A 23,665-nucleotide genomic window follows, 5' to 3' on the forward strand; every position below is an offset into this window, starting at 1 on the left:
CACTTGGATCATATGGCATCGTACTTGGCATGGATTGGCTTTATGCCCACAGAGCCAAGATGGATTGTCACCTGAAAAGGATCGAGTGTGAGGATGATCATGGCTCTCCTATAGTGATCACTGGAATTCAGAGACCCGTGTCTCTTCGTATGATCTCCGCCATGCAGCTTAAGCGGAGCATGCGAAAGGGATGTCAGTTATTTGCCATCACCATTAGTGATAGAGAAGAAGGAGAGGAAAAAGAACCATCTATTGATGACTATCCTATCCTTAGAGAATTTGCCGATGTTTTTCCTTCAAAGTTACCTGGTATGCCGCCCCGTAGAGAGATTGATTTTCATATAGACCTTGTTCCAGGAGCCGAACCAATTTCTAGAGCACCATATAGAATGACTACAAATGAGCTTAATGAGCTCAAGATTCAGCTTGAGGAACTCCTAGAGAAGGGCCACATTCGCCCTAGTGTATCCCCTTGGGGTGCACCAGTCATCTTCGTGAAGAAGAAAGATGGATCTCTCCGATTATGCATGGACTACCGTCAGTTGAACAAAGTAACCATCAAGAACCGATATCCATTGCCCAGGATCGATGATTTGTTCGACCAACTTCAAGGTGCTAAAGTATTTTCCAAGATTGATTTAAAATCAGGGTACCATCAGTTGAGAATAGTGGAAAGTGATATCCACAAGACCGCATTTCGCACTAGATATGGCCACTATGAGTTCACCGTGGTCCCATTCGGTCTTACGAATGCCCCAGCAGTTTTTATGAGTCTCATGAATGGAGTATTCCATACATTCCTCGACCGCTTTGTGATTGTGTTTCTCGATGACATTTTGATATATTCACGGAATGAGGAGGAACATGAGGAGCACTTGAGACAGGTTTTGCAGTGTTTGAGGGAAAATCAGTTGTATGGCAGTTTGTCGAAGTGTGCTTTCTTTAAAACTGAGATCAAGTACCTTGGTCATGTTATATCCGGTGATGGGATCTCAGTGGACCCATCCAAGATCAGAGCCATTATGGATTGGCCAGCACCGACCAGTGTGACAGAGGTCAGGAGCTTCATGGGCTTAGCAGGTTATTACCGACGTTTTGTTGAGGGATTCTCTAGAGTTGCTCATCCTATCACTTCTCTTCAGCGCAAAGGGAAGAAGTTTGAGTGGACGGAGAAGTGCGAGAAGGCCTTTCAGGAACTTAAAAAGGCACTTACTACCGCACCTATCCTTGTAGTACCGGATCCTTCAGCTGATTTCATGGTTTGCACGGATGCTTCCCTAGATGGTTTAGGAGCAGTACTTATGCAGAATGGCAGAGCTATAGCTTTTGAGTCTAGGAAACTCAAGACTCACGAGCTTAATTACCCCACCCATGATCTGGAGCTTGCAGCCGTAGTGCATGCACTTGTGAGATGGAGACATTTCCTTTTGGGTCATCATTTTGAGTTGCACTCAAACCATCAGAGCCTTCAGTACATATTCACTCAGCCGAATCTTAATGCACGTCAGAGGAGATGGATGGAATTCTTGTGTGAGTATGATTTTGACGTTCACTACATCAAAGGGAAAGAAAATGTAGTTGCAGATGCTTTGAGTAGGAGGCGTCACGAGGTATACACCATGTCTATGAGCACGGATTTGAGAGATCGGATCATGCAGCGATTGCCAGAGGACAGATGGTATTTAGAGGTTTGCGAGGCTATTCAATCTCAGGAAACTTTGGAAGGGAAATATGTGGATTATTCCTTAGAGCCCGATGGTTTATTACGCCATAGAGGGCGCATCTATGTACCTTCTACCGGGGGATTGCGAGAGTTCATTATCACAGAGGCACATAGAGCTCCTTATGCGGCGCATCCCGGTGTCAAGAAGTTGCATGCAGACTTGAGAGAACTATACCATTGGCCAGGAATGCGACAGCTTATCGCCAAGTTGGTAGCCCGATGCCTTGAGTGTCAGAGAGTTAAGGCGGAGCACAGCCATCCAGGTGGGTTGCTCCAACCTCATGCTATACCAGAGTGGAAGTGGGACACTATATCCATGGATTTCATCATTGGTCTCCCTATGTCATCTCGCCGCCATGATGCCATCTTGGTGACGGTTGACAAGTTGACCAAAGTGGCTCACTTTTCACCAGTTCGTACCACCTTCACAGCACCAGCCGTAGCACAGGTGTTTTTGCGAGACATTGTCAGACTTCATGGTGTTCCACGTAAGATCATTTCCGACAGGGATTCCCTCTTCACTTCCTCTTTTTGGAAGGCGTTACAGGCAGCTATGGGTACCAAGCTCAATTTCAGTACAGCCTTTCATCCGGAAACGGATGGCCAGACAGAGAGAGTTAATCAGGTGTTAGAGGATATGCTTCGCATGTATGTCATGGATCACCAGACCAGATGGGAAGAGTATCTTCCCTTAGTGGAGTTTGCCTATAACAATGGGCATCACACGTCCTTGGGGATGCCACCCTATCAGGCATTATATGGCAGACCTTGTAGGACACCATTGAGTTGGGACCGCATTGAGGACAGAGTCGCTATTGGTCCAGAGATAGTTCGGGATATGGAGCAGCAGGTGGATTTGATTAGGCAGCGTCTTAGAGAGGCACAGGATAGACAGAAGAAATATGCAGATGCAAAGAGGGTTGATCGTAGCTACTCAGTTGGAGATAGAGTCTTCTTGAGAGTGCGACCGCATAAGAGTCCAATCCGTTATGGAAAGGGTTCTAAGCTCGCACCTCGATTTGTAGGACCATTTGAGATCCTTGAGAGGATAGGGCCAGTTGCCTACCGTCTAGCATTGCCACCTAGCCTGTCACGCATCCACGATGTGTTTCATGTTTCAGTTTTGAGGAAGTATATCTATGATGAGTCTCATATTCTAGATTGGGATGCCTTGCAGGTGGAGTCGGACGGGCAGCTAGCTTTGGAGCCCATTCGCATTTTGGCACGCCGGACGCTGAGCCTTCGAGGGCGAGAGCTGGACCAGGTTAGAGTCCAGTGGGATTGCTATGATGAGGTCATGGCCTCATGGGAGGATGCAGCACTTATGAGATCACAGTACCCCCACCTTTTTGATGAACTCCAGGAGGAAGTTCATGCCTAGAGGGGGAGGGTGTGAGGCCCTACCCCGATTCAGTTTGACATTTTCAGTTATTTGCATATTGAGACGATTATGGATGCTTTATTTTATGCATTATGGACTTAGAACTTATATGATTCCATGATTTGGATCACACTGATATATGTTGATGTTTTATTTCATGCATGATGATTGTGAAACTTTAGATATGTTACTAGAATAGAATTACATTATGATGGTGAATGTCGTAATTGGGAATTTGCAGGATTTTATTTTGATGAAAGAAAAATGATGCATATTTATGAATGGTTCATTTTTGGGAAAATTATGTTAATTGCTTATGTGAAAGTGAATTTGAAAACAAATGAGATATTGAATTATTGTTGCCTAATGTATGAGTGTTGAATTGCAATGGAATCCATGTATTTGATTTTGAATAATTGTGATTATTTGGAGTTACTAATGTGTTAATTGAGATGCGCAGGAAATTATCCATGTGACCATGGAATTTATGGAGAATCAAGCCTAGACCAATGTGCGTTTGTTAAGCCGGGAGTTGTCTATTTGGAGAGACAACACCCCTCCCCTTGTAATGTATTTTATTTGTGATGTGTATAATGCTTGAATGTAAAATTTAATTTATATGTAATTGTGTAATCCTTCAAGAGACCAAATTTCCATGTGTGATTTTTATATTTTATTTTTGTTGTGTCACTTGACACATGTGCTGATTAAGTGTCATTGAGTTGACTTGTCTCTTGGAGGGAGTTTTGTTTCTACCAAAGCCATTTAAAAACATGAGTGTGGTCCCAAATTTGTCTTGGGTAGGGAGCCATGGGAGTGGTCAACTCATGCTTGACCCGTAGGTAAACTTCAGTGGGGTTTCCAAAGGGTTTAATGGACTCCTAGGGTAAGTTTTTAGGCTTTTCCAAAGGTCCGAAGGGTATACCTATGGGTTAGGGGTGTTTTGCAACATGTGGCTTCTCCCATGTGACTATGAAGTCACTTCAAAAAGTGATAATTCCAAGATGCACGAAAATTGAACTTAGAAAGTTCTCCCTAGGATAGAGAACCTTCCCTTTAGGAGTCAAACTCTCTTCCCCATCTTCTTCCACCTTTTCCCTTTCCAATTTTGGTAGTGTGTAAGAGTTTGGGAAGGGCAACCAATGGGAACTCACACCTCACCCAAGGGGTTGGGAAGTGTGTGAGAGGCCTTCTTAGGCAAGAATTTGCAAACTTAGTGAGTAATCACCCACTCTCCTTTCTTGGAGATTTTGCTTGTTTTGAAAAGTTAGTAGGAGTTGGCATTTTTAGTGGAATTTTGGGAGAAAAGATAGTGGAATTTGGGCAGCTCATCCCAACTAAAGTTAGCAAACCTTTTGGTAGAATTAGGTTGGTTACTCTCTTCTTTCTCTTATTATGTTGAAAATGATAGTTTAAGTTGTTTTGTAACAAGAAAAGAGTTGCTTGAAATATTGTGTTTTAAGAAGTTTTTGTGTTGAAGTAAAATGTATAGTTTTCGTTTCTATGTGTTTGTTGTGTTTCTTGTTGTTTTTGGGAGTGTCCAAGATCTCCTATCCTTGGGAGGGTAGGAAGATTTTGGGGTGGAAGGAGTTTGACAGCCATGGGTGAGAGGCTCTCCTTATGGAGAGTGTTCTCAAGGGAGTCCTTGGTGACCCTTGATGCATAGCCTTGTGTATGCATTTGGGGGTCATAAGGGGAGCATATATGGCCTTGAGCCTTTTTGGGGGGCATAAGGGTTGTGAAATGTTTGGGTTGCATTTGTGTTGCCATGAGGTGGCTAGTGTAGTATTGTTGTTTGGCATGCATTCTCCCCATTGGTACATGGTCCACTTCCACCCATGGAAGAGTCACCATGAAAGTGGTGAATGTGAAGCTTGGGAAGGGGAATTTTGATTGTAAATGTGTTCCTATGTTTCTAGTGGTTTTGTGTGTGTGTAACCCGTCTAGTGCTTGGTTCTCCAAGCTCGGGGGTGGCTTCTAGTAAGCCTAGGCTGGGAGGTGAGCTTCCCATGGTCAAAGTTGTGTTTTATTGCAGGTTGCTTGGATGGGAAAGGAAAGATTAAAAAAAAGCCTATTTGCTGTTTTATGTTGCAAGAGAAGTTTAAAAGACAAGTGTAATCACTATTGAGTTTGTAAAGAAAAAAAATATGTATTCAAGATTAGCTTGTAAAAGGAAGAGGGTGTTGTTGTATTTTTCCAAAAAGAAAAGAAATGCAATAGGAAATGTTGCTGTTTTCAATTCCAAATAACCATTTGTATTCTCTTATACATTGTAGTTACATTTGCTAAAGAAAAATAACTATTTCTCCTACTTGGTTAGCTTTGCAAAAAAAAAAGAGAGGAAAGGAATTAGTTGAATTTAAATCTTAAAAAAAAAAAAAAGATGTTGTGCATTATGTTTATTTGGCAAATGGAAATTTATCTTTGTTTCTACATGTTTATTAGTGTTGTTGCGAATAAATAAATCTGTCATTTACTCCACTCATTTAGTGCAGACAATAATCCTATTATAGTAATCTATTCTTTTAAAAAAAAAAAATTCAGTATTTAGTTTTAGTATTTCTGTTATAAAGAAAAAAAGAATATAAACTTTTTGGACACTTAAGGGCTATTTGGAAATCTGTTCACTTTAAAATAAAGCAGTTATGCATTTTTTTTTACCAAATCTGATTACTCCCACATTTGTATAAACATAGCATATATATATATATATATAGCTAGCTAGTTCAGGTCTTATGGCAAATTTATTGCATGATAACTTTCTTTTTAAACACAAAAAAAAATAGATTCATATATATATATATATATATATATATATATGTGTGTGTGTGTGTGCAAATGTTTATTTAAAAATCTATTGCTACGAATATCATTCTGATTATTCTGATGTTAGACAAAAATACAGAGATGTAATTTTAAAAAAAAAAATTTTACTACCAAAAAAAGGGATATATTTCATTATATATATATATATATATATATATATATAAGCAATATATATATATATATATATATATATATATATATATATATATATATATATATATATATATATATATAAATGCCTTTTTATTTTTACACTGCATGTTATTTAAACATAAATAAAATTTTTATTAGAAAAAAAAAAATAAGGGAGAAAGCATCTTCCAGGGGCTCGGCCCGTGGCGGTGCGAGGGGGCTATGGCTGCCCACAGCCGCAGGGCTTAACCCTGCGACTGTGAGGGGCCGCCCATAGTCACGGAGCCTTGGCTCCGTGGCCTGTGGGAAGCCATCCCCACAGCCGCAGGGGTATCCCTGCGTCTGCGGGCGTGGCCGCCTCCTGCAGCGTGTAAGTCACGCCGCCCAAAACCCTCTTCGCTGGCCGTGTTCCCTTCCTGCGCTGCTCGCCATGCCTTCGAAGCCACCCTTCTTTCGGTGCCATCGTCCCCCTTCGGCGCCGCCCGAAACCTTGGCACCGCCGCCTCTGCTCCCTTCGCTCCCACCTGCAACATAAATAAGATAGCCACAAACAACTTAAAAGAAAGATAAAATATTTTACTCCATGGCGAACCCTAATCCGTTCGAGGGATAGGGCCAATTTAGGGTAAACTTTGAGGGGAAAAGAGTAGATAAGAGGGTAAAATAGTCTCGGGAAACTCAATATAACAAATTTAAAAGGGCTTTCCCTCCCTCTTTGTTGGATTATAATAAAAAAAGAAAAGAACTCACATATATGTGGGTTATAACTAAATATATATAAACAATTATATAAAGCATATATTTATATTTATAAATATGTTATATAAATAGACTTAAAATGATATTTATTAGGATTTAAACTAGTCAGTTGATAAACCAAGTTTACAATATTTGACAATTATATAAGGGGGTTTAATTTATTGAGGGTTTAACTTCTTAATTAAAATGGGGTTCAAACATTTGATTTTAGGAATAAGTAATGTTAACTTCCCTCTTTAAATTACTAATGGATGTAGAAGTGACTATATAAGAGGAATTTCAATACTTAGTAGTTTAGATAAAAGGAAAAAAAAAAAATTAAAGGGGGGGTATTTTAAATCCCGGGAAATTTACTTTAATAAAATGTTTATAAAGATGGAGGTTTCAATTAGATGAGGTGTATAAAATTACGAGAGTAACTATGCTTAGAAATCCTAGTGGATAAAAAGATAAGAGAAGATTTAAAACGCTTATATCAACCGTTGTATTAAGAATTCTAATTTATTATTACCACAGCTTAGTGATTACCCCCCCCCTTGGGAAAATATATATATTAGCTCGTCATTAACTTAGCAAACCATGCTTCTCCATTGAGTTTAGTTACCTGAATTATACAACATAGTTACGACTTAACCCAAAATGCATTATTATATTCAAATTAACCTCACTTAGTCAATTATCTTAATTACGTAAGTCGTAATTATTAAGTATTTAAAAAAAAAAAAAAAAAAAAAAATTCGTTCGTGCCCAAGAGTTGGGCATGACATTATCATTGTAGCTTTAGGTAGCATGTCAGTTAAGAGTGCTTTCACCTTCTGAAGTACTTTATTTTTCTTTTGAATAGCCATTTGCTTCTCCTATTCAGCTTTGGCTTTGCATAGTTCACTAAAATCAATGAGTGCTTTCCCCTTTAATTTGGATATATCAACATTGGGCAATACTATTGTTTTTGACAAATCTACTTTGAAACTATTCTTTTTCATCTTCTTTTCTTTACCTTTCACTAATTGAACTAAGATAATGGCTTGTGAGGCTTGATGACCCTTAGTATGTTGCTCAGTAGAGGCAACACTTTGGTTAGTTTCTTTAGCCTCTGTAGTGTCCTTTGGTGTCTTGGTTTCAACATTTTTAGTGCTAGAAGGTGCTTGTGAGGTCTGTTCTTGAGAAGTACCTTCTCTTGTTGTATACTTGTGACCTTCGGTGCCTTGTTTCGTATCCTGAGGGGCCTCAGTTGAGACAGGTTGATTGACTGGAGGATAGGGTTGAACTTATTCCAAAACTGACTCATAGGATACAAGTTGGGCATAAGCATTCCCTTCTATCATTTCCTATTCAGGTGCCTCTATATCCATGATATCTTCATCTACTTGTATGGTGTCAGCAGGGTCTTGCTCAGTGACATCAGGATCTTTCTCGGTGACATCAACTATTTCAACTTCAGCTTGCTCACCAGCATCCTTGATTCTAAATATTTCCTACCATTTTTCCTTGGTCTCTTTCTCTACTTCCAGATAAAGTCCATTCATCAATTTTAAAGCTTTTTGCTTGACTAGGAAGTTTTTGTGGTAGATTGTTATATTTTCTTTGATTTCATCTACCGACATGTCTGGAAAGAGATGTACCAGACTTCTTTCTCTATTCTATTTTTCTGAGTCCATTGCATATTTCCACATGTTATCAATATGCACATACAATTCTTTTGGAAGAGAATTATATACTTCCAATGGAACCAATCAGAATTTTAGAAGTGTGCAGATGACAACTTCTTCTATTTGTCTCTTTTCAGCATCATTTCTCGATTCATACTTAACATATCTGAATGATCCAAATCCACCATATTGCTTCAGATTAGCACAAAAATTTTCATCAATATGTACATTTATCTTCTTGCTCTTGAAAATCTGAAATTTGCTTGCATCTTCAGATTCGGTATCACTAGACTCTTTTGCCAAGATGAGCCTCCGAGTAGATTTCTTGTAAGTTTTTGTTACCTTGGGTGCGGTAGCACTCTTTGTTTTCTTACTCGGTGATGTTGTTGATGCTCTTGTGTTAGGTCGCTTTGCTAGAGGAGTTGGTGAGGCCTTTGATGTATCTTGTTTCTTTCTTTTCAGTGCTTTTCCCTTAGGCAATTTGGTGCTTAGTGTTATAGCTTCCTCTTGGGATTCAGATTCCTCTTTAGTAATGGCTATAGTGCCTTTGAAAGGTGTGGAGGAAGAATCTTCTCCAAATTTCTCTATTAATGTCTTTATCATCTTTGTTGCCTTCCTTGTAGCTTTGGGTACTATAATGCTCATTTTTACTTTTTGCTTCACTTCTTCATATGTTCCATACCTCATCTTGGTAGCATGCCTTGGTAATCTAATATCTGCATCAATTTGTTGTTGTGTGATGTCAAAATCAATCTCGTAACCCATAGGAGGCAAAGATTAAGTTCTTGGTTCCACAACATTCGTATAACAGTAATTAGTGTCCACTTCAAAACATATGTCATCTTTATATTTCTCCACTAGATTGGGTGGAATCCGGTACCTGTTATGCATCCTTTCCTTAAACTTGATGAAATAATCATCCATAATATCATTAAAATTATCACCTAGCTTCTTGATGAAGTCATTGATTTGATGGGTGATTGGTCGATGTAGCTCCCAAACAACTTTACCGACTGATGGAAAGAATTTTTCAAAATAGAAAAACATGCATATTAACAGTGATCCAAACTTTAGTGTTTTGGCTGAATTGTTCTTCTTTGGCTTCCTTATGGTGTTCAGATTCTCAAATAGGTTTTTTAGCAACACCTCACAGAAATCAATTTTCATGCCTTTCTTCACAATTTTATATGCTAAGTCTACTGCTGCACAAGGTACACTATTTTCCCTTGCTGATTGGAACAAACAATAACCTATTACTCTAATGGAAAACTTTAGTTTTGCATCAGTGACATTGTTCAATTTTAGTCCTTTGCATTCTGATTTTACTCCAATTAAACTGATCAATTCCTTCTGTGATATCATTTTCTGAGCTCGGGCATGATCATAAATAGGGTAACCGGTGATCAAATGAATGATTTCCTTGGTGATCTTCAATGGTTCCTCTTCTAGCCACATAAAGTCATCATGAAATTTTCTCAGAACAAACTTAACCCATTGGGGTTTGAATACACGGAGATAGGTTAGGGCTTCAGTCAATCCCTTGATTTTAATGTGCTCATACTTGTTATCCATTTTACCATCGATGCACAATTCATCATATGTGTCTTTGATTTCAACGTGACCTAGGTCTTCAACTCGACATTTGGTGAAGAATCTCACATCCTCGATTAATAAAACTCTATCTGGGATGAGTGAAAATGTGGTTTTGTCATCTAGTTTAGATGCAATTTTGGGAGTTAAAGAGTATTCTAGTCAGGTCTTTTCGATGTTCTCAACAACAATAAGATTCTGGATCTTAGGTGCCATTGCAGATTTCAGATAAGAGTTAACAAAAGATCCTTAGGCTTTGATGCTTTTCAAACGGTAGACGCTTCACACTTAGCAGATAATAACAACTTGATATGATCGGTAAACCAGCTTAATAAGACGTTGAGATTGATGTAAATACCTTGAATTTTTCTTTGGAGGTGGTTTGATTACCTTTGATTCACTTTGCTCTACTTTCTTGTAAACTTGGTGAGTGAAAAATGACCATGTAAATGCTTTGAGTACACAATATACCTTATCGGGCTCTGTGCAGGTTAGGTTAAAAACATCAAATGCACCTGGTTCCACTAAAATTTCTTTCCTTTTTATTGTTTTTCACTTTAACTGAGTAACCAGACTTCCTTCATTTATCGACTTGAGAGTCTTCCTATATAGTGCTCCAAAAGACTTTGTTAGAATTTCAAACTTACAAATACATCTTAGCTATGTAGATTTTGAATTAAGTACATAACAAAATAGGAACTTTTAAGATTTGATCTTTGAGAGAATGCAGTCCCTTCATACCTTTACCGATTAATTTGGAATAGGTGCACCTAACTCGGTAGGTAAGGTTCTTTCTTCATTTGACACAATTTCCTTCCTTTTCCAAATCATCTGTAATTTTTTTTTTATTTCTTCAGTGTCTCCTCTAGGTTGATCTCTACAATCTCTAGCCAAATGTCCAACTTTGTGACAATGAAAACATGCCATACCAGGATTTCTCCATAATCTTCGATGGTTCATTCCAAACCTTATAAAGCAGTTGGCATTTATATGTCCATATCTTCCACAACATTCATGCCATATCCTTGTATTGTAATCCCATGGTACTACAAAATATTGTTGGTAAGGATCTGTGTGAGTTCAGTAACCTTTAGTATTTGCTCGGTGTGCAGACCACATGTAGTTCTTTTGCTTAAGCCAACACTTCTCGGTACTATGTCCATATCTATTGCAGTTTTTACAAAACCCTTTGAATTTTTCCTTCTGATAATTGTTAATAGACTTTGTCCTACATTGGTTAAATGTATGACCATATTTATTGCAATTGTAACAATAACCATTAGACTTAGTGACATTCAGTTGCTTAGCTTTTCTGATTTGGTACATGTTAGCAGTATGACCTTGATTTCCATAGTAGTTACAAATAGGCTTCTTTCTTTTGATGTGCTTCTTGTTTCTAGCTTGCTTTGATGATTGTCCTCTCTCAATTGTATGAATTCCCTTCTCGGGTAGAGTCTTTTCCTTTGTAACCTAGTCCTGCTTCTTTGTTCGGTCTTCTTGTGTTCAGTTGCTCATCCAACATCTTTGATGCTTCATAGCTCTTCTTCAGTGTTTCCTTGGATTCCTTCTCTATATCAAGTTCATTGGTCAACCTTGATATTTCAAGTTTCAATGCTTGATTCTCATCATATTTCAGATTTGCTTCATGATGTTCATAACTTAATTGATCTGACAGATTTTGTTGAATTCGAGTCAACCTTGTGATTTCATCATTCTTTTCAGATACTAATGCTTTAAGGTGTTTATTCTCGCTTTCTAGATCTCTTACTTTATCCTCAGTTTTCTTCAATGCATCAAGATTTTCAGTCATCTGTGTGCTGAAATGTTCATGTTCTCTTTTCATTGCTTTTAGCTGACCAGTCAGTGCTTTGTTCTTTTCTTTCAATACTCCAATCATTTCTTCAGTCTCTTTAGATATACTGTTCTTAGATGATGTCTCAATTCATTCCACTAACTCTTGAGAGTCTTGCAAATCATCAAATAATCTTCTTCTCACTTTCAATGATTTTTGCATTTGTCTTTGCTTGTCTGCAATCACTTGATTAGCATGATCCAACTCTTCTTGTAGATACACAATTCTCTAAGATTGTTTATAACCTTCCATTGATAAGATCTTTCTCTTTAGGTTGTTAAACCTTTTTCCAAGACTCAAGCTCTGATACCAATTGTTAGGCCCAATATGGAAAGCTAATGTACTGAGAGGGGAGGGGTGAATCAGTACTTCAAACCTATTAAACAAAAATATCTTTACTGTTATGCATAAACCAAAAATTGTTGCAACATAACATAAAGCTAAAACAAATAAATAACAATCATACATGATTCACTCCATAACACATATATTTTGGTTACAGAGAAAAACTGCGGTGGGGATGGCACCCACAACTTCACTACTATAATAATAAAGAGTGCTCAGTTAGAGCTAAATGTTTAGCTATTTCTGATTGCTTACCGTATTAAGAGTACCAAGATCTGTTAGATCTACCTTGCTAAAGGATTTTACAATACTTAAACTAAATGTTGTACCTGGTTAGAGGCTTTACAATTTATAGACTTGGTTAGAGTCTTTTACCCTATTAAAGGTTTCTCTTACAACTTCAAAATATTTCAATAAAATCTTTACAAATATCTGCAACTTTACATCTAGAATGTTATAGCAAATTCTATGTGCTCAAAATAAGATTACCTTGCTTATAGCATACCTCGGTAACCCATAAAGTAACTCGGTAAACCCTTCTGTTTACTCTGTTCTTTGACTGTTCTCTGAAATCCTTCTCAGTGACCTCTATATCTTTGTAACAGTCATAACACTTAGTGCTTTCTCATGTATCACACATGTCTTGCTTCATACACCTCTGTATATCTCTGTTTGTCACATTCTTATCGTTAATCCATGCTGTATAAATAGATCTCTTATGTCAGTGATCTGACTCATTGCTTTGATCTTACAAACATGATTTATCAAATGAATAACTATACAAAATATTTCACTAGATAAATGACCTCAAAATCATACACAATCTTTAAGTGCAATTTCCAATGTGATAATGATTCTTTGTTCCTCAATCTTGTAACACATTTTCCCATATGTGTCTAGGTTCAATGAATCTAGTAACATGTTTCACTTGGTGTATCATTATTTCTACTCGGTAGACATGGAATGATACTCCGTAGACAACTCAGTGCATACTGGGCTCTGTGAATACTTTATTCTTTAACCGATTGTACTGTGCATACCGACTGAATATTTTTGTAGTAGTAACCGACTAGAGTATATAGAATGACTTTGGATGTAAAACTAATGATAACTTGATAAGTAGTAACACTCATATGTCTATAAAATATGCTACATATTTTGAGTGAATGTTATTTGATTTTTTAATTTAGTTGCAATTTTAAAATAAAAAGTTTGTATTTATTTTAGTAATTATAAATTGATTTTGAGTTTGTAGGCAGGAGGAATTCTTCATCTTGCATCAATTTGTATAAGAACTAGAGGCTGTAAGTGTATAGGAAGAGCATCAGACATGAGGCAGTCTATGTCAAGTCCTACAGGTGAAGAGGGGAGATGTGTGAAAAGATCATCGACCATGAAGTAATTCGCACTTAAGAGTAAATAAATTATGGAGAGCTCAAAAGGATCATTGCATGTGTGTAGAGTCCTCATGAATTGTTATTTTGAAGCCACGAAAAAGAGTGTGATGTGAGAGACATGATTGCATCAGATGTGAGGATGCATTTGAAAAAGAGGACATGGTGGGTTGTGAGGAAGTCCATGTTACTTTTATTTTGGAGCGACATTGGGAAGAGATCTATGGGATGTGGGAAATCTTGTTATGGAAGAATAGTTATAGCTAGAAGGTGAGAGAAGTTAGGGTAGCCCAAATGAATGAAGAAAAAAGAGAGAAAATAGTCATGATGGACCATCAGTTGATGAATAAAAGAAATGAAGATGAAAATACCTCATAGGTTGCGGTAGTGAAGAGCAAGTAGATCAAAAGGAAGAGGTTAATGAGGGCCCAATATTTGATAAAATATTGAAAAAGGTTTGTGTGTTTCTTGGAGAGGAGATTGATATGATTGAAAAAATTTTAATGCAAAAATAGAGAAAGTTGTCGTAGTTGATGTTAAACATGATAAAGAAGATGTCAACATAGTGATGGAATGTGAAAAATATAGATGATAAGGATGAGCATGAAGTAGATGTTGGAGCAATAGAAGAGAATTGGGTAAAATTTGATGAGTTTAATGATGTTCATTCTATTTTACCTTTGTTCAAGGTAGGAGAAAATGTAATTGTAGATTTATCTGTGGATGTTGGTTGGTTGCATGTAGAGCATGCTGAAGATGTTGTAGGATATTGGTGGAGGTGATTGGTTTGCAATGAGAAATATTAAATGAAGGAGGAGGAGTGGAGAGTGTCTTTGGGGAGGAGGGTGGTATGTGATGGATAGGAGTCCATGAGAGGGAAGAGGAGAAGAGAGAACACTTGGTGGAGGAGGTCAATGAGTGTCCTAGGTAAGTTTTGGAAGAGGTGAAGGAAGAATACTTATGATGTACCTAATAAACTAATCGGGTTTGTGATATGTTTATTTATAACTTATAAGATTAGTTTGACTAATTAAACCCATTTTATGATCCAATGCTCCCAAATTTATTACCCAATGTGTCTAGTGCAAGAGCACCCAAGCTATCAAGAAATTAACACTACCCAAAAAAATAGCTTGTTTCTAGTTGGCTTTCTTTCTCAAATTTGGTTAGAATCATTTTGTTCGGTTGTTGTAAGAAATTTAAATCTAAATTTAGCTATCCTATGATCATAGAAATCCATCAATTTATAATAGTTTTTTCATATTCTATAGTCACAACTACCATGGTAAACATCTATACAAAAAGAGGAATCACAAACAAGCAGACAAACTAATTCACAAAATGCCTCAAACTAGAACATGGTATCTTGGATCATAGTGACTATAGGACATACACAAAATGGATGTTAGTACGCAATCTTTCATGTTAACATTTTTCTTCCTAACTTCTGAGAAAATGAGATCTTTGAATAATAAATAAATTTGTGAGAAAGGATTTAGTATATTTTTATCAGAAACATCTTGAAACCTTAGAAGAGGGCATGTACAATATACCACAATAAGATGTAGTGAGTGAAGGGAAATTGGGGCATCCTAGAAAGACATCTGAGATTAGTATGTACCTGTAGTGTGCAATGATTTCCCAAAATATATTACAACATGCTGATACAGGAACATACTACTATACCATATAAGAATAAATGGACATAGTTGATTTCCCATAATTAAAACCTTAGAGGAAGATGATTGCAATTTATAGATCAAAGAAAATTTCAGCAACATTGTGGCATATAAACTTAATACATCATAATCATAAAACAAGAAGAATGAGACAAAAGAGAGAACATGGATACACATGGGGAAAACCCTTTCGGGTTAAAAAAATCTACTCTCCAAAAAATCGAGCCAATGTATTATTGAATAACAAGTTACAATACATTTTAAGGCTCTAAGCCTTTACATGGTCATTTACATCTTGTTCCATGCTAGAGAAACATTGACAGTGTAGCCCGTATAAAATGAACTCCTCTCCTCTCTTAAATTAGCTAAGGCATCAACATATAAATAGAGCTTGACACAAAGAATTAGGTGCCCATGGTTTTAAAAATCATATTCAACACCTAAGAGGTAAGTTGTGTCATAAACAATATCTTACTAATCCCATGACACATTTATCATAGCGACTTCCAAGGAAAGAACATCTATCTCATCCATAATGGCCATCTTTCCAAATTCAATGTAAAGATAACATATAATTTTATATGATCAGGAATATGCACCTTCATTACCTCACACCACTAGTAGAAGTGAAATGTAGCATAAATACCAATAGCTAAAATACAACTCCAATACATAATATTAGCTAAAAATCAAGACTCCTTAGTCAACACAAGAAAATACAAAATCAATTTCCACTCCAACATAACATCTTCCAAGTAGATACAAACTTCCTAGAAAATAAAGAATATGCCATTTCATCAACCACTATGTAGGATGCTACCTCACCAAGAGTTTCCACAAAGTGAATGACAATATAGGAAGTTTATACCTTAGCATAAATCAATTAGGAAACAATTAATTAATTTGGCATGTTAGGAATATAAGGTTGAGACACCTTAATACCAACATTCTCCCACTTATCAAAGAACTATAAAGAGTCAACAACATCAACTTTATAGGAGCCAAAATGATCAAACCGCATCATGAAAACCATCCATTCAACTACACAAATATCAAACATGCCCTTGTGCTTCATCAAGACAAAAAACAAAAGAACACAAGCATAAGATCCCAATGATAAAAAATGCTATAGGATACTACCACCACTTCACTGTGCTCACAAGCTATATAGAAGCATCAAAAACAACTTCAAATCCCATAATTAGAACACAATTACAACATAGTCCTCCAAGAACAAGATAGAACATGAGATAGAATGACAACCAAAATTAATTCTCCCATCCAACTGATATAGCAACAAGATTGAAAAATAAAACCCATAGCAAGTGATAACTCATCCAATTGCACATACCTCAAAGGTATCCACCATCATTAAAGTCATGCCACCAACATAACCAACTCATAAATTGTAACTAGAAGCTCTATGTCCAGACCAGATGATGAAGACCAAACACATGCAGAAACTCCCACTGCATGGGTATTGTAAAATCTAAAAGATCAAAGGCATACTGAGTCTACCAATAAAAAAAAATAGTAAATGTAACAATGTAGTACCAAGGACCATAGAGAAATATAAGCACATCCTACAAAAAAAACGTTGCAAGAAACATCTCTCTCAATAAGTTTCTATAGCTCTGCCAAGTCCTCCATATCCAACAAAGGAAAGAGACAAAGGAACATCCATATCATCACCAAAAAAAGAATAAGGTAAAAGTGACAACATATGAGTACAAACTAGTGATCACCATAGCTCCACCTAAGATATAAAAAAATAATGTTATGTGAGTCCAAACATCTAGGAAGATAAAAAAGACTATAGACGTCTAAATATGGCCAACGCTTGCGGAGTCATACTTTAACATTTGTGCATTGCCTTATTTTAGGGTTCTTGCATCACATTAACATTTCTTCTATGTTGCGCACTTGGTCTTTATCATTTGCGAGCATCGAGTCCTTCTATATTCCTCATTTTTATCACTTTTGAATTAGGTCTTGTCGATAGCAATCTTCAGTCATGATTTTGGTCAATCTTATCCTGTCGCATCATGGTACATGCTCATTTATCATCATTTTGGACATCATAAATCCTAATCGATGATAGAATTAGGGTTTTGTACTCTTGTCAATCTTTCAATCATCTTTTAGTAATCATTTGTGATTATCAACTTGTCAATCTTGTCATTTTGCGATCAATTCATCATCGATCCTTGTCCACTTGTCAATCTTGTCATTTTGCGATCGGTTCGTCATCGATCCTTGTCTTCTTGTCAATCTCGTCATTTTGTGATCGATTCATCATTGATCCTTGTCCTTGTCAATCTTGTCATTTTGTGATCGATTCATCATCGATCCTTGTCCTCTTGTCAATCTCATCATTTTTGTGATCGATTCGTCATCGATCCTTGTCCTTGTCAATCTTGTCATTTTACGATTGATTTGTCATCGATCCTTGTCCTTTTCAATCATGTCAATTTGGATCGATTAGTCATTGTTCCTCGTCAATTGGCACCTATCAATTTGATCTCTTTATCAGCATTGGTCCTTTGTCAATCAAAATCATGATTGAATTGACATTAATTTCTTGTTGTCTTGACCTAATTCCTTGTCCTCTTATTTCTAGGGTTTTATGATTTGATCATTAAATCCTTTTGTTCTTCTTGGTGGGTTAAATAAATCTATTTATTTAGTCCTAGGTCTCTTTTCATGAATTAATTAATGGATGAAAACCTATTAATTAATTCACCTAATTTTTATTTCATCTTTTTCCTCAATTTTCCAATTTACTAATTTCTCCTAATTCCTAATTTCTATTTCTCCTATTTTTCCCCTAATTTTCTCCGATGTTTATGCTTCCATTTGTTGCAATCATGGAGGCTATTTTCTCTCTTCCCTTTTGTCATGGGAATGACATTTTAATCTTGTCATAATTTGTCATAATTTTGTCAATCAATCAATCTTGCATGTCAATCTTGTCATAATTTGTCATAATTTTGCCATTCATGATTTGAATTTCCATTCAAATCTCTTCATGCTAATCTTGTCCTCTCTCCAATTTGTCTATAAATTGGATTATTTTCTTCAATGAAACGGGAGAGAAAACCATGCTTCTAGTATCCTTATGCTACCATTTTTCTAGTCATCTTGCTTTCATACTATGCTTTTGCACTTCTAGGTGAGATCCACAAACACACTAATTTGAAGGAGAAAGAAGGACAATGGAGGAACAATGAAAGAGATACATGCTTTGGTTTGCATTTTATTTCATCTTCATGCCTTTATTGAATGTTTTTATGATTTCTTATCATTGCAATCTAGTTTTTGTGGTTGAGCTAATATCTATTGCTTTGATGTTTTCCCAAATTCCTATCTACATTTTCTTGTGAACCTGACATGAATCTTAACCCCTTAACCATGTTTTGAGTGTTCTTGAGCTGATTTGCAGGTGAGAAACTCAAGAAATAGGGCGACTCAGAGCTTTCTGGACACTCTTGCGCCTGTGTCAAGACATCCTGCGCCTGTGTTGAGACATTCTACGCCTGTGTAAGGCCAGAAATAAAGGTAAAATCAGTGTTTTTACTTTCAAATTAGTTTGTTTTCATTCTATTTCTTTCATACTAGTTTCTCCTTGGTACTGATTCTCTATGCAGCATCTTGGCGTTACGTGTGACAAAGACTAAAAATACAACTACTAACAAATCTTATGTAGGACATGGTCAAAGACTTTCACTAAAAACATCGTGCTTACATTTTTTAAAGTAGTTACATATTTAATTTCTTAAAGGTTAATGAACACCATGCATGCTTTGTTTGTTTTTATCTTGATTGCATGTTTTAACCCTTAGAATTGGGCCTGCCTCCTGATTTGCTTGGCACTTCGCACATGCATTAGTGAGAGGGAATGACCCTAAGTGGTGATGAGATAAAGCCAAGCTCTTCCAAACCACTCTAAATAACTGTGGATGCAATGAAAGTTGTAGACAATGGGTGTTGGAATGGTATTGCGATGATTTATTCACCAGATCAATACCCACCTGAACGGATGCCCTTACTAGAATCTTTTGTTTTTAGAGGCCAAAATCCTTCTATCTGTTGGCTCAGGCATTATGATATGTGCATGTCAAAGACACCTCTCATGTACTCCTCAGTTGGAGATAGCAAGTTCTTGTGAAGTGATGCCCCTTGAACTCGAAGCTTGGTATGCCTGAGAAGTGAGTGCACTGTAAGGGGGAGCCAGTGCTACCAAGCATCTAGCTATCTGACTGAGTGTTGTATTTTATGGTTAGAGGATTCAATAGATATTGCCCTTTCCCACCATAGGATTTGTTGTGAATGAGCATGATTGTCTTGAGTCTAAGTCCAAACATCTTGTCTTTTGTAATTGTGAAAAGTTGGATTATACAATTGTCACAAAACATCATGTGTCAAACAAGTCCAAACATTGTCCAAACAAGGTTTTAAACAAAAAAAAAAAAGAGAACACTCATCCAACAAAGTTAAAAAAATTTTCAAAACATGGCTTTCAAACACATTGAAAAACTTTGTCTCAACATTCATGTCACTTTAGCCTAGGTTTTGCATAGTCCAACTTAGGTCCTAGGGCATATTGTCATCTAGCTTCATTTTAGTCCTTTTCATTGCAAGCATCCTCATTTTGCACTTAGGTTCCAAATCATTTCTCTAAGTTTGTATTTCATTGTCATATCTAAGATAGATTTCCATTTAGGTGACATTCGTGCATTTTCCTTGTCATGCTAAAAGTAGGTCTTGCCTAGGTTGCATTTTGCATATTCCAAGTCATTGGTCTTCGCATATCCTTATCATTGTATTGTCATCTTGTCTTGGCTTCATCTTTTCATATCATATCCTTAGATCATTTTCATGTCATATCCTAAGTCATTGTCATAATCATTGCCTTCTTGCATTTAGTCTCAAAAATTTGGTTCGCCAAACTTAAAAAAATTAAATAAAAACTTTGGATGATACCCTAAGTTGTTGTTAGGGAGTCTTGACCTTGTCTAAAATTTGTTCTTTCATTAATATCATTTTTTTCAAACCTAGCTTAGTATCCAAGCATATAGGTGAGACATTGTCAATTTGGTCCTTTGTCCTTTAAGGTCTTGGCTTCATTTCAACTTCCCAAGGTTGAGTCTTTAGGTTTGCATTCCAAAAAGTTTGTTCAAATCTTGAAAAACAACAAAAACATAGGTTGCATTCTTTTCATAGATTTAATTTTCATTTATTTAGGTTGCATTTAGTTGCATATCATACATCATCCTTTTAAAATCAAAAATCCCAAAAACATTGCATAGTGACATGTCTACTGAAACAAGGTTCCAAGCACCAATGATGCAACAAAGTTTTATGTATCAACTGACAATGCAATCGAATTTTAATCCAAGGCAATCACAATTATATCCAACCCAACAACAAGGCAATATCGGTCAAACTTTTTTATGATGAAACAGGGCTCCAAATACAAAAACTAGAGGAGAAACTAGCTCAAGAAAAGGAGATTTTGGAACAAAAAGTGAAAAACATTGAGAAGAATAGATCAAAAATGTCAAAAACATTTAAAAAATTTCAAGGTCCGAACCCAAAATTTGAGCCAATTGATGTAAAAGCTCTTATCAAACGATCAGACATACCAGCTCTCATCTCTCAAATAGAGATGATGAAACAATTTCAAAAAACAAGCACAAATTTCAATCAAGTCCCAAATCAAAATTCATTTGGTCAAATTTCATTCAATCAAATCTTGAATCAACAACATATCCAATAGACACAACCAATGGTCCAACATATACAACCAACACAACTAATGGTCCAATTTCAACAATATGTCCAACCAACTATACAATGTCCACAAATAGTTCAACCAATGGTGGAATATCAACAAGTTCAATCAACATATCAATGTCAACAACCACAACCAAACATTCAAAAACAAAGGTTGCAGCACACACCAAGCCAAATTTTGAACATGTCAAACCAATTTGATCAACATCTAGTTCAAAATCAAAACATGACATCAGACCAAAACCAACTCCTTGCCAGACAAGTTCAAATTCTAGATACAACTATGTCAAAACCTTGAAAGAAAGGTGGCCTTATTGCAAGGATCTTAAGGAAACTACCAAGTGAGTTCTTTAAGGAAGATCAAAATAATACACTTATGTCTAGCAATGCCTCATCCCCCCACAAACAAATTGACTCTCTAGTGGCATCTATCCCTACACCTTTAGAAGTTTCACAAGAACCTTTCATATTGTCCTCATCAAATAATACACCCAAGGATGAAATTATCCATGGGTTATCCATAATTGATTGCCAAGATAATCCAATTCATGATGCACATCCTTGTCATGTTTCAGAAATACAAAACCCAATGCCACCATGCACTTTATTGCCATTACCTGTTTTAGGGGACCCCATTCGAAGTCCCTCTTCCTCATGTTCAAGCATTGATTCCTTGCCAGAATCCCTCACAAATGTTCAAAGTGCATTTCATTCATGCCAAAACATTGATCCCTTGTCAGAATCCCCCATGCATATCCAAATTCCAACCCCATGGCAAGAGGATAATTTAGAGCATGAAGAAACGTGTCTTAAAATAGATAAAGATCAAGATCTTGAAACCTTATCATCCCATCCAATTGTTGACCAGGACCCCATGTTCCTAGACACTCACGATGATTCCCCTATTCTTGTCCATCTTATCCAAAGTCCTATTGATAGTCCATTCCCCGACCAAGATCAAGATATCCCAGTCCATCCAATCCCAAACAATCCCCTTCCATTTCATGAAAAAAATGTCCTTTCAAATCCCATTGGCATTCCACTTCCTAAGAAAGATCAAGATATCCCTTCCATCCTTTCCGATGATCCCATTAAAAGTCCAGAGCAAAGCAACTTTAAAGAGGATTCCAATGATCTTCCTCATTGTCAAGATCAAATTATTCCTTTAAATCCTCCACAAGATCCTTTTGTGCCTCCATCTCCTTGTCGTAATGCTCCATATACACTCCAAGATAGCATTTCTTTTGATGATCCCATTATTTCTCCCATTCCATCTCTTGAAGAGCCTATCATTGAACCATGTCCACTACACAATCCTAGTCCCGCTCATGATCCTAATCCCCCTCATGATTCAAACGTGTTAGTGCAAGATGTTCATGAACCCTCGATGTGCATAATGGGTTCTTCCACTTTGGTGCAATCTGATCCACTTCAAGATCTCATTATTTCTCTCATATCATATCCACCTCATTATGGACTCATGTCTTCTTCCCAAAGAAAAGAGTATCCTACAAGTCAAGATATTGATAAAGGAAAAGGAGTAGACCTTCATGAGAAAGAACCCCTCCATATCAAATAAGATCTTAAGGTTCATGTCTACACAACTCACTCTCAAGATGTTGGTATCCCTCCATCAAAATCAAAACATACACCTTCCCCATCATACTTTCCATCCATCTTAGGTCCTTATATCCCTTCATCCTTTATGCAAGGTCAGAAAAGGTACACATCCTTGAGTAAATTTCATCCATCCAAAAGAACTCCATTTCATTCATATCCATCCATGAATTCCTTTCCCCCTCCAAGCAATTTGGATGCCAAGCATAAAAGTCATAAGTCTAGAAATCCACATGTATTCAAGGATCAACATGTCCAATATAATCGACATGTCAAAACAAAGAACAATATGATCTATAAAGAAAAAAATATATCCAAAAGGCCACAAAGGCCCACTGAGAAAAATAAAGCAAAGTCAAAATATATATGGGTTCCTAAATCCCTTGTGCAAGCAATGCACTCCAAGGAACCACAAAAGCATGAAAAATCAAAAACCATGTGGATCCCTAAGCAACTCCTTGAAGCACAAAAGTCTAAAGAAACATCCAACTTGGCATCCAAAATTGCTATTCCTCCATCCAAACCTCTCAAATTTGTTCCTCCACAACCTTCTTCATCCATTTTGGGCCCTTATGTCCCAAAATCCCAAGCTATTCCTCCATCCAAATCTCACAATCTGAGATCCATTTTTCCTCCATCAATCCACCACCCATCAAGGTGTGTGCCAATGTTGATCTTGCCTTCATTTCCATCTAGTGAAGCCCAATTATTCCAATATCCTATCCATTATCCAATGCATAGTTTCCATCCTTCCATCCCTCTGGTCCAATCCTTTGCATAAATCCTTGCCTTCGTTTCATCTCTTTTTTCATGTCCTTATCCTACCAACATCTTTGAGCATGCTTTTAAAGGTCATTGTTCATTTATTTCAAGGTTACTATCCAAACAAAAAAAAAAGATGCTTGAGTCCTTCTTCTATCCC

Source organism: Cryptomeria japonica, chromosome 5 (genome assembly GCF_030272615.1).
Source record: "Cryptomeria japonica chromosome 5, Sugi_1.0, whole genome shotgun sequence".
Taxonomy (NCBI): domain Eukaryota; kingdom Viridiplantae; phylum Streptophyta; class Pinopsida; order Cupressales; family Cupressaceae; genus Cryptomeria; species Cryptomeria japonica.